We start from the raw sequence: 11,292 nt of genomic DNA on the forward strand, positions 1-11,292 counted from the left end.
AAATAAGTAAATAAATAAATAAGTAAATAAATAATAAATAAGTAAATAAATAAATAAGTAAATAAATAATAAATAAGTAAATAAATAAATAAATAAGTAAATAAGTAAATAAGTAAATAAATAAATAAGTAAATAAGTAACTAAGTAAATAAGTAAATAAATAAATAAGTAAATAAATAAATAAGTAAATAAATAAATAAGTAAATAAGTAAGTAAATAAATAAGTAAATAAATAAGTAAGCAAATAAATAAGTAAGTAAATAAATAAGTAAGTAAATAAATAAGTAAGTAAGTAAATAAGTAAGTAAATAAGTAAATACATACATACATACATACATACATACATATATACATAAAGAATCATAAATTTTAATTCAGAACGAACATGTTTGTGAATCATATAAAATTTTATGTAATTTTCAAGTCGTTTTATCAAAACGGAACTATTCCCGAACACCAGCTTTGCTCTTTCGGAGTACTTTCATGTAGCGTTTTTATGTATGATATTATTAAATAATAAATAAATAAACAAATAAATTGAGTCTGGTAAATGAGTCAGTAACTCCGTGAATATTTCTCCGAATAGAATGAATCTAGTCAAGACTATTTAACAATGATTCAATGAATGAGTCAGTAACTCCGTGAATATTTCTCCGAATAGAATGAATCTAGTCAAGACTATTTAACAATAATTCAATGAATGAGTCAGTAACTCCGTGAATATGAATCTGAATGGAATGAATCCGAGTCAAGACTATTTATCAGTGCTTCAGATAATAAAACTCCGTGAATATGAATCTAAATTGAATGGATCCGAGTCAAGACTATTTAACAATAAATGAGACAGTAACTTCGTGAATGAGACACTAAATGGAACGACTAAGGTACCAATATTTATCTGTGATTCAGTAAATGAGTCAATAAGTACGTGAATGAGACTTCAAGCACAGAATTACCCACCCCATTTGTCGATGATTCAGTGAGTCAGTAACTCCACGAATATGACTTCGAATGGAATGAGCCTGAGTCAGATTATCCGTCATTCAGAAAATTAGTCAGTAATTCTGTGACTATGACTTCGAACAGAATGAGCCTGATCCAGTCCCTTTATTAATGGTTCAGTGAACGAGATAGCTCCGTGCGTATAGATTTGAATAGAACCAGTCGGAGTCAGAGAATTTATTAGTGATTCAGGAAACAATCAGTACTTATGTGAATATGATTTTGAATATAATGAATCAGAGTCAAGACCATCTGAGCCGTTCAGAGCAAAAGTGGGCAAGTCAAAATTGGGTAATGAGGTTTAAAGTAAAAATTTTGTAAACTACAGCGCAAAGTAGAAATTAATATGGCCTTCTTGCTATCCACTATTTTATTGGGTTATTTTACGACGCTGTATCAACATCTAGGTTATTTAGCGTCTGATTGAATTGAAGGTGATAATGCCGGTGAAATGAGTCCGGGGTCCAGCAGCGAAAGTTACCCAGCATTTGCTCGTATTGGGTCGAGGGAAAACCCCGGAAAAAACCTCAACCAGGTAACTTGCCCCGACCGGGATTCGAGCCCGGGCCACCTGGTTTCGCGGCCAGACGCGCTGACCGTTACTCCACAGGTGTGGACGAGTCCGTAAATAAGACGCTGAATAGAAAGAGTCTGGGCCGGTCTATTCATAAGTGATTCAATAAACGAGTCAGTAACTATGTGAATGAGACTTTGAATAGACTAAGCCTATCTCAGTCCATTTATCGGCGATTCAGTAAACGAGTCAAAAAATTCCGTGAATATGACTTTCAATAAAATGAGTCTGAGTCAGACTATTTATCAGTGATTGGGAAAATGAATAATTACAGACTTCCGTGAACGTGAGTTTGGTTGGAATGACAATTAGTCAAGGCTATATATCAGTAATTCAGTTATGTGAACTCCAGAACATAGCCTATTAAATTGCAAATAATATGATGGAAAGCTTTTCAACTTAACTCAAAGAAGGCCATGCATTTGTTCACATGGCAACAAACAAAAGAAATCTCAAGATCACAGGCATGTATTTACATGACTTTAATCTTTCGCTGGACAGATTTTAGTTAGTATACGTGAAGAGCAACGAGATAGCGTCCCTGTTTGACATTTGGAATGACTTCTCCACCGTAAGTACCGGTAATAGCATTATTTTATTATTTAGTATTTGTTTATTTAATCTGGTAGAGGTAGAGGTAAAGCCTCAATCCTTCTAACAGGGGATTAAATCTACAACATCAAGAATACAATTAAAATGCAACTTACAATTAATACTGTATCGCAATTATATAATAATAATAATAATAATAATAATAATAATAATAATAATAATAATAATAATAATAATAATAATTTTATTATTCTAGAGGAGTTAAAGACCTTCTCTTCAAAATACTATTAATATTAAATAAAGTATTTCACATTTTTCATATAAGTGGGTGAATACAAAACCAGTAGATTAAGAGAAAAACTTTTAAATTAATGAAGAAAAAAAAAATGCTAGGTCCCACCGAGATTTGAACTCGGATCGCTGGATTCAGAGTCCAGAGTGCTAACCATTACACCATGGGACCACGAGCGTTGGCGTTGTGAGTCTGACGTAGATATGGACCACAACATCACGTAGCAAGTTGAGTACAAAAGTTTCGTTTGAATTATCATTAATAATTACGTCCATGCAAGACTGCGTCAAGTCACATGCGAAAGCCTAATTGACTATGATACAGGCAGAACAGCACAAGGAGCATGCGCGAATAAATGGACATAAACTTATAGTGAAAAGGATGGGCGTATGGAGGGTAGAGATGACCAAAAAGCATACAACTAAATAAAAATGAAGGAAGAATAGGCCTACGGTATACAGAGAGTTAAAATACAAGTAAATATAACAAAGTATGGAAAATGAGCGAAAAAAAACTAATCAAAACGTACGGAGGTTGCCGGATAATCATTTACCTAGCAAATTATTAAATTATAAACAAGGAATAACAAATTGAGGACACCATATTACCGACGGATTGATCAATTTTTGTAAACTTAGAACGGGCATTGGGTCTAGATCACTGAAGAGGAGAAAGAAAGAAAGAAAGAAAGAAAGAAAGAAAGAAAGAAAGAAAGAAAGAAAGAAAGAAAGAAAGAAAGAGAAAGAAAGAAAGAAAGAGAAAGGAAGGAAGGAAGGAAGAAAGAAAGGAAGGAAGAAAGAAACAAGAAAGCAAGAGAAAGGAAGAAAGAAAGGAAGAAAAAGAAAGAAAAAAAAGAAAGAAAGCAGCAAAAGGGAAATATAATTAAAATTAAGAAGGGGAAGAATAACGATGGATAGATAAATAAAATGAAAAGGCGTAGGTAAGAGAAGAATCACACAAAGAAAGAAAGAAAGAAAGAAAGAAAAAAGGCAAAGAAATATAGTAAGAAAGAAATGTATAAAAAAAAGAGAGAAATGAAAATATAGAAAGAGAGAAAAAATATAGAAATAGTGAAATAAATACAGAAACAAAGAAATACAGAAAGAAAGATAGATAGTATATAGATATAAATATAAAAAGAATAGAAAGAAAGAAAAAAGGAATATAGAAAGAAAAAATATAGAAAGAGAGAGAGAAAGGAGTATAGAAATATAGAAATAAATACAGAAACAAAGAAAAAAGATAGATATAAATAAGTATAAGAAGAAAAATACAGATATAGAAGGAAAGAAAGAAATACAGTTAGAAAGGAATATAGAAACAAACGAAGGGAAAAAAAAATAAAAAAAAGAAATCTAAAAAGAAGTGTAGAATTGAAAAAGGAAGGAAAGAAAGAAAGAAAAAAAGAAAGAAAGAAAGAAAAGAACAAGCATGGACATAGAGAAAAAAGAAACAGAAACAAAGAAAAAAACAAAAATTAAATAAAGAATCGTATAAATAAAGTAATGAACATAGAAACAGATAAAGAAACATAGAAAGGCAGGCAGAAAGTTAAAAATACAAAAAGAAAGAAAGATAGGTATAAAAGGAAGAAAAAATAAAGATAACAGAAAGAAAAAAGAAAGGAAGATAATAAAAAGAAAAAAGAAAGGAAGATAATAGAAAGAAAAAAGACTTGTCGGTTATCGACTCATGAGTTTATCGTAGTTTCTCAACTTCAGGCAAATGCCGCAAAGAAGTAAAACTATGAATTAAACAATAAAAATTAACAGAACACGTCATTTCCCAAATTCAGAAGCAGAATTGCATCAATTTCGGATCAGCTTACTTAATACCGTGAGGATGAAACCTAACCATTTTTCCCATATTACTACATATGTTAGTGGATTATAGCGATTTTCTAGACGCCAGGTTAAATTTTCTTTTACCAACTTTTTTTTCCAATTTCGAGTACTGACAAAAATAAATGGTAGTTATTTTCTAACTGTTATGTTGGCAGCAATAATTTTGGTTTGTAGTAGAAGGGATCTGATGAAATGGAAGCAACTAAGCTTGTGAAATTTGAACGTAACTAATAATTAATTAGTAATACCGGTATTAATATTAATATCAATACATAATTCAGTTGCGTTGCGTTGTGATTCCAATTCAACACAATAATATTATAATAACATATACCTTATAGACCTACTTGGAAAGAAATACACATGTAACTAATGGACATAGTGTTCATATTCTTATTAAAATGTCCAAGAGAGGAAATATCATGGTAGCGACTTAGGAGTATGTAATTTAAGTAGGGTATTCATTTCTAGGTGATATTCTGGTTTCGGAATTCGTACCAATCATTTCACGTGATCAAATAAAATATATTTTTAGGTTAGGTCTCGTGAATCGTAAACTGTATAGTCAAAGCAATGAATTCCATGTTGTCAGACAAAATACATTTTAATATTAGATCATATTAATCTACTAATTACCAACACAATGTGCGAGAGGTCCAGGAGGAAAGTGTACTCTTTCACAAATTATTTAACCATTTAGAAAACACTTGCCAACATAAAGATGAGATGCGGTAAATAAGTACATAAGACATTTATTGTTAATACTATATGTTGTTGTTGTTATTATTATTATTATTATTATTATTATTATTATTATTATTATTATTAAGTACATCAGTTATTCATAGATTTCAAAAAGGCTTATGACTCGGTTAAGAGGGAAGTATTATATGATATTCTTATTGAATTTGGTATTCCCAAGAAACTAGTTCGATTAATTAAAATGTGTCTCAGTGAAACATACAGCAGAGTCCGTATAGGCTAGTTTCTATCTGATGCTTTTCCAATTCACTATGGGCTAAAGCAAGGAGATGCACTATCACCTTTACTTTTTAACTTCGCTCTAGAATATGCCATTAGGAAAGTTCAGGATAACAGGCAGGGTTTGGAATTGAACGGGTTACATCAGCTTCTTGTCTATGCGGATGACGTGAATATGTTAGGAGAAAATACACAAACGATTAGGGAAAACACGGAAATTTTACTTGAAGCAAGTAGAGCGATCGGTTTGGAAGTAAATCCCGAAAAGACAAAGTATATGATTATGTCTCGTGACCAGAATATTGTACGAAATGGAAAAAAAAAAAATTGGAGATTTATCCTTCGAAGAGATGGAAAAATTCAAATATCTTGGAGCAACAGTAACAAATATAAATGACACTCGGGAGGAAATTAAACGCAGAATAAATATGGGAAATGCCTGTTATTATTCGGTTGAGAAGCTCTTATCATCCAGTCTGCTGTCCAAAAATCTGAAAGTTAGAATTTATAAAACAGTTATATTACCGGTTCTTCTGTATGGTTGTGAAACTTGGACTCTCACTCTGAGAGAGGAACATAGGTTCAGGGTGTTTGAGAATAAGGTGCTAAGGAAAATATTTGGGGCTAAGCGGGATGAAGTTACAGGAGAATGGAAAAAGTTACACAACACAGAACTGCACGCATTGTATTCTTCACCTGACATAATTAGGAACATAAAATCGAGACGTTTGAGATGGGCAGGGCATGTAGCACGTATGGGCGAATCCAGAAATGCATATAGAGTGTTAGTTGGGAGACCGGAGGGAAAAAGACCTTTAGGGAGGCCGAGACGTAGATAGGAGGATAATATTAAAATGGATTTGAGGGAGGAGGGGTATGATGATAGAGACTGGATTAATCTTGCATAGGATAGGGACCGCTGGCGGGCTTATGTGAGGGCGGCAATGAACCTTCGGGTTCCTTAAAAGCCATTTGTAAGTAAGTAAGTATTGTTATTATTATTATTATTATTATTATTATTATTATTATTATTATTATTATTATTATTATTTCAGTACATGGCATTGTGACTTTATCCTCTTTGGTGATATCTGGTATTAGTTGGCAACACTGAAGAGACGGCCAAATTAGACTTTTAGGAAGTGCTCTTACGTGATCCTTCCTACTAAACAAAAACAAATTCTAGTACAGACTCTTGTAATGCCTCACTTTGACTATTGTGATGTTTTATATAGCGACCGAAGTGCTGAACTTTCTCAAAAACTTCAACGTGTACATAATGTCTGCGTCCGATTTATTTTCAATATCCGCCGACATGATCATATATCGGAATATTTTCTACGACTCTCCTGGCTCCGCTTGCAAGATCGACGATTAGTACATTCTCTTTGCCTGCTATATCGAATTATACATGATTCCACACCCAACTACCTTGCCTCTCGGTTTACTCTCCTAGCTTCACATCATAATCGAAATACACGTTCACAGCACAATCTGTTGCTATCAATACCACGTCATCAGACATCTCTGTACTCAAGTTCTTTCTCAATAGCCATGGCCCGCTCATGGAATTCGCTGCCGCTGGAAATCAGGGGTAGTCTTAGTCCTCAGTTGTTAAAAATTAGGTTGTTTAGATATATTTTAAATGCAAAGAATTAGTTTTTAGGTATTATTATTATTATTATTATTATTATTATTATTATTATTATTATTATTATTGCGGCCGGGTAGCTCAGTTGGTAGAGCAGCTGGCTACGGACTGGAAGGTCCGGGGTTCGATCCCAGGTGGTGACAGGATTTTTTTCTCGTTGCCAAACTTTCAGAACGGCCCCGAGGTTCACTCAGCCTCCTATAAAATTGAGTACCGGGTCTTTCCCGGGGGTAAAAAAGGCGGTCAGAGCGTGGTGCCGACCACACCACCTCATTCTAGTGCCGAGGTCATGGAAAGCATGGGGCTCTACCTCCATGCCCCCCAAGTGCCTTCATAGCATGTTATTATTATTATTATTATTATTATTATTATTATTATTATTATTATTATTATTATTATTATCATTATTATTTTACACTGTCATTATTTTATTTTTCCATTAACACTAATATCTAGGTAATTGTCATTGTCTCAATGTAACCCGTGCTGTGCTGATCATACTAATTCTACTATTCCTTTACTTGTGAGATTATATTCATATGCATTAATTCTTGTTTTTTAAGTTAATACTTGTATACTAGATGTATTTTCCTGTTTGTGATTATGTATTCAGTCTCTTTTTTTTATTATATTTATATTTTTATTATTGTTATTTTAAAGTTAATACTGATTGTGTATATGTATTCAATCTCTCTTTTTTACTTAATTATGTTTATTATTATTTTTAAGTTAATATTTGTATACCGGTATGTATTTTTTTGTATGTGATTTGATCCTGGTTGAGTGGAAGAGAAGGCCTGATGTCCTTAACTTTGCCAGGGAAAATAAAACTTATTATTATTATTATTATTATTATTATTATTATTATTATTATAAGTAACTACTTATTACTGTTAAGTTCCCCCCAACCCAACAAGGCGTTTAACACGAACTGTCGCTATGGTTCCTTATTTCCATTCGCACGTTCACACAATCAGGCACCAACAACAGTTACTGAACTTGTACACACACGCATTGTTACATCACCGCGTGCATACCTGGACGCTGACTACGCCGCATTCCTGGCGATATTGTTGTCACGTCGCCAGACAACTGAATCACGGCCATCGGGATCACGGCACTGTGGAGAGCGACGGAGAAAGTCAGGTTCTCAGATTTTTCCATTCAGAAGCGTCTCTAACGTAACGAAAGTGCATTTGTGCATACTTTCTCATTTCAAGAAGCTTATACGACATGAATTAATATTTCCATATTCATGTGAAAGAAATTGAAGTCCTACAAGTAAAATTATTAATTATTATTATTATTATTATTATTATTATTATTACTACTACTACTACTACTACTACTACTACTACTACTACTACTACTACTACTACTACTACTACTACTACTACAAATGGTTTTTAAGGAACACGGAGGTTCATTGCCGCCCTCACATAAGCCCGCCATTGGTCCCTATCCTGTGCAAGATTAATCCAGTCTCTATCACCACATCCCACCTCCCTCAAATCCATTTTAATATTATCCTCCCATCTACGTCTCGGCCTCCCTAACGGTCTCTTTCCCTCCGGTCTCCCAACTAACACTCTATATGCATTTCTGGATTCGCCCATATGTGCTACACGCCCTGCCCATCTCAAACGTCTGGATTTAATGTTCCTAATTATGCCAGGTGAAGAATACAATGCGTGCAGTTCTGCGTTGTGTAACTTTCTCCATTTTCCTGTAACTTCATCCCTCTTACCCCCAAATATTTTCCTATTTTTATTTATTTCTATTTATTTATTTATTCTGGCGAAGTTAAGGGCATCGGGCCTTCTCTTCCACTTAGCCAGAAACAAAAGAAGCTGATACAATGTTACAGACTAATATTTAAAGAACACTGATAAATATTTATACAGTCATACAAGCACAAGTCGAGTAAAATAATGCGAACATACTAAATAATAATTACAAAATAATATAAGGCTAGAAGTTACACTCAGTGAATATGCAAGCGGTAGGTGAACCAATATTACAAATTACAAGAGTAACAAATTCAAATGTAAGCATCTTATTCTCAAAAACCCTTAACCTCTGTTCCTCTCTCAAAGTGAGTGTCCAAGTTTCACAACCATACAGAACAACCAGTAATATAGCTGTTTTATAAATTCTAACTTTCAGCTTTTTCGAGAGCAGACGGGATGATAAAAGCTTCTCAACCGAATAATAACAGGCATTTCCCATATTTATTCTGTGTTTAATTTCCTCTCAAGTGCCATTCCTATGTGTTACTGTTGCTACAAGATACTTAAATTTGTTTACCTTTTTTAAAGGATTAATTTCGATTTTTATACTTCCATATCTCACTATGTAGGCCTACTGGTCACGAGACATAATCATATACTTTATACTTTCGTGTTTACTTCCAAACCGATCTCCTTACTTGCTTCAAGTAAAAGTCCCGTGTTTTCGCTAATCATTTGTGGATTTTCTCCTAACATATTCACATCATCCGCATAAACAAGCAGCTGATGTAACCCGTTCAATTCCAAACCCTCCTCGTTTTCCTGGACTTTTAATTATGTTACCAGTAGTTGACCTTGTTCATTCTATTTCTCTACTAATACTAACCATTGTTTTAAAGCTGTAATTCTATTATAACATTTTATTATTTGTTTTTATTGTACTCATGTGCTGGACTTTAATTGGCCAACGGTTGTTGACCAGCACATAAATATGAATAAATAAATAAATTATTATTATTAATTATTATTATTATTATTATTATTATTATTATTATTTGAAAAGAATGAGGTTCGTGCCTCAGGACTTCCGATGCTGGTGTTGAACAGAGTCGGCTAACAGCCAACGTGTGACCACTAATTGAGCACTAAGGGGTTTCAGCAGGGGTGAGTGAGAGAGTTTGTGGGGTTTCTTCCCGCAATCCGATCCAAACTGGAGGCACGGACGCCCCTCGCGTAGCTGCGTCTCCGAGACTCGTTCCATTTATATCATCCATCGTGTATGACTCACGAAGGATTCAGGCAAGCCTACATTTCTCCGCCGTATCACGAACACAGAAAAGCTGAGTCCGCGTGGCGGAATGTCTCTGTAGACGTGTCAAATATAGACCTGTACAAAACTCAGGCCACTTCTAAATAGCCGACAATATTTCTTTAAAAATCGGGTTTCTTGAAAAACAGACACAACATTTAATTAAAAAAAAAAGAGACAATATCATGAGCTGCTGCCAAGAAGTAAAAAAAAACAAGAGAACAAAATACGATGAAAGAGTAATGGAACGGAAAAAAATTCTCTCCGGCACCGGGACTTGAACCCGGGTTTTCAGCTCTATGTGCTGATGCTTTATCCACTAAGACACACCGGATACCCATCCCGGTGTCGGACAGAATCGTCTCAGTTTTTAAGTTTCAACTCTTGGGTTTCCTCTAGTGGCCGCCCTCTGCACTATGCCATAGATGTCTATGAACGTAGGACTGAAGTCCACGCATAAAATAATATATACAACAAAAGGAAATTCTTTTTAAATGATTATTGTACGACGTCTTATTAAATGCTATGGTTATTTAGCGTCTGAATGAGATGAAGATCATAATGCTAGCGAAATGAGCGCCGAAAGTTACCCAGCATTTACTCTTAATGGGTTGAGGGAAAACCCCGGAAAAATTCTCAACTAGGTAACTTGTCCCAACTAGGATTTGAAGCCGAGCCCGCTAGTTTCACAGTCAGGCATGCTAACCGTTATTCCACAGCAGTGGACTAGCAATAGCAAAGGAAGCCTTCAATAGGAAAGGAGCATCTTCTGCGGACCTGTGAAACAGAATTGCTAAAGGGCCTAGTGAAGTGTTCTGTGTGCCATTGTATGGGGCCAAAACATGGAAGACTAGAAGCATATTCTGAAATGTGAATGTGTAAGAGAATGATTTATCTGAAATGGATAGACAAAATAAGACATAAAGCTGTGCTAGGAAGAGTGGGCGAAGAAATAATAATAATAATAATAATAATAATAATAATAATAATAATAATAATAATAATGCTGAAACTGATCAGGAAGAGAAAAAGAAATTGGATAAGTCACTGGCTAACAGTAGCGGCCGGTGATCGAAATCCTCGGTGAGGCCAGATGCAACTACTGGGTGTTCAGTTCAAAATGTGTCATGGCTCGCTGTATGCCGTCATGTGGCTAGCTGATGAGCCTAGAGAATTCAATCTTCCTACACTTCCGCAGCTCAGGTGTATAATCTAAGAGGCAGAGAAGTTGGCTAGCAAGTACGGCGTTCATTCTGAAGAGTACGTGCCGATACGTACGGTAACGCCGGTAGTGGCAGGAATGTGAACTGTTTGGAAATACGTACTGTCGGGATATAGGGAGAGGGTTAAGACGATT

The 11,292-nt window shown here is 34.5% G+C and overlaps 1 non-coding gene across 1 annotated transcript; it reads right to left on the minus strand.

Moving 5' to 3' along the window:
• Positions 1-2,519: 2,519 nt before the first annotated feature.
• TRNAQ-CUG (transfer RNA glutamine (anticodon CUG)) lies at positions 2,520-2,591 on the minus strand. The gene has a single exon. It is a non-coding gene; the product is annotated as a tRNA-Gln (tRNA).
• Between the last annotated feature and the right edge of the window lie 8,701 nt (positions 2,592-11,292).

This window comes from Periplaneta americana, chromosome 4, assembly GCF_040183065.1.
Source record: "Periplaneta americana isolate PAMFEO1 chromosome 4, P.americana_PAMFEO1_priV1, whole genome shotgun sequence".
In the NCBI taxonomy this organism is placed as follows: Eukaryota; Metazoa; Arthropoda; class Insecta; order Blattodea; family Blattidae; genus Periplaneta; species Periplaneta americana.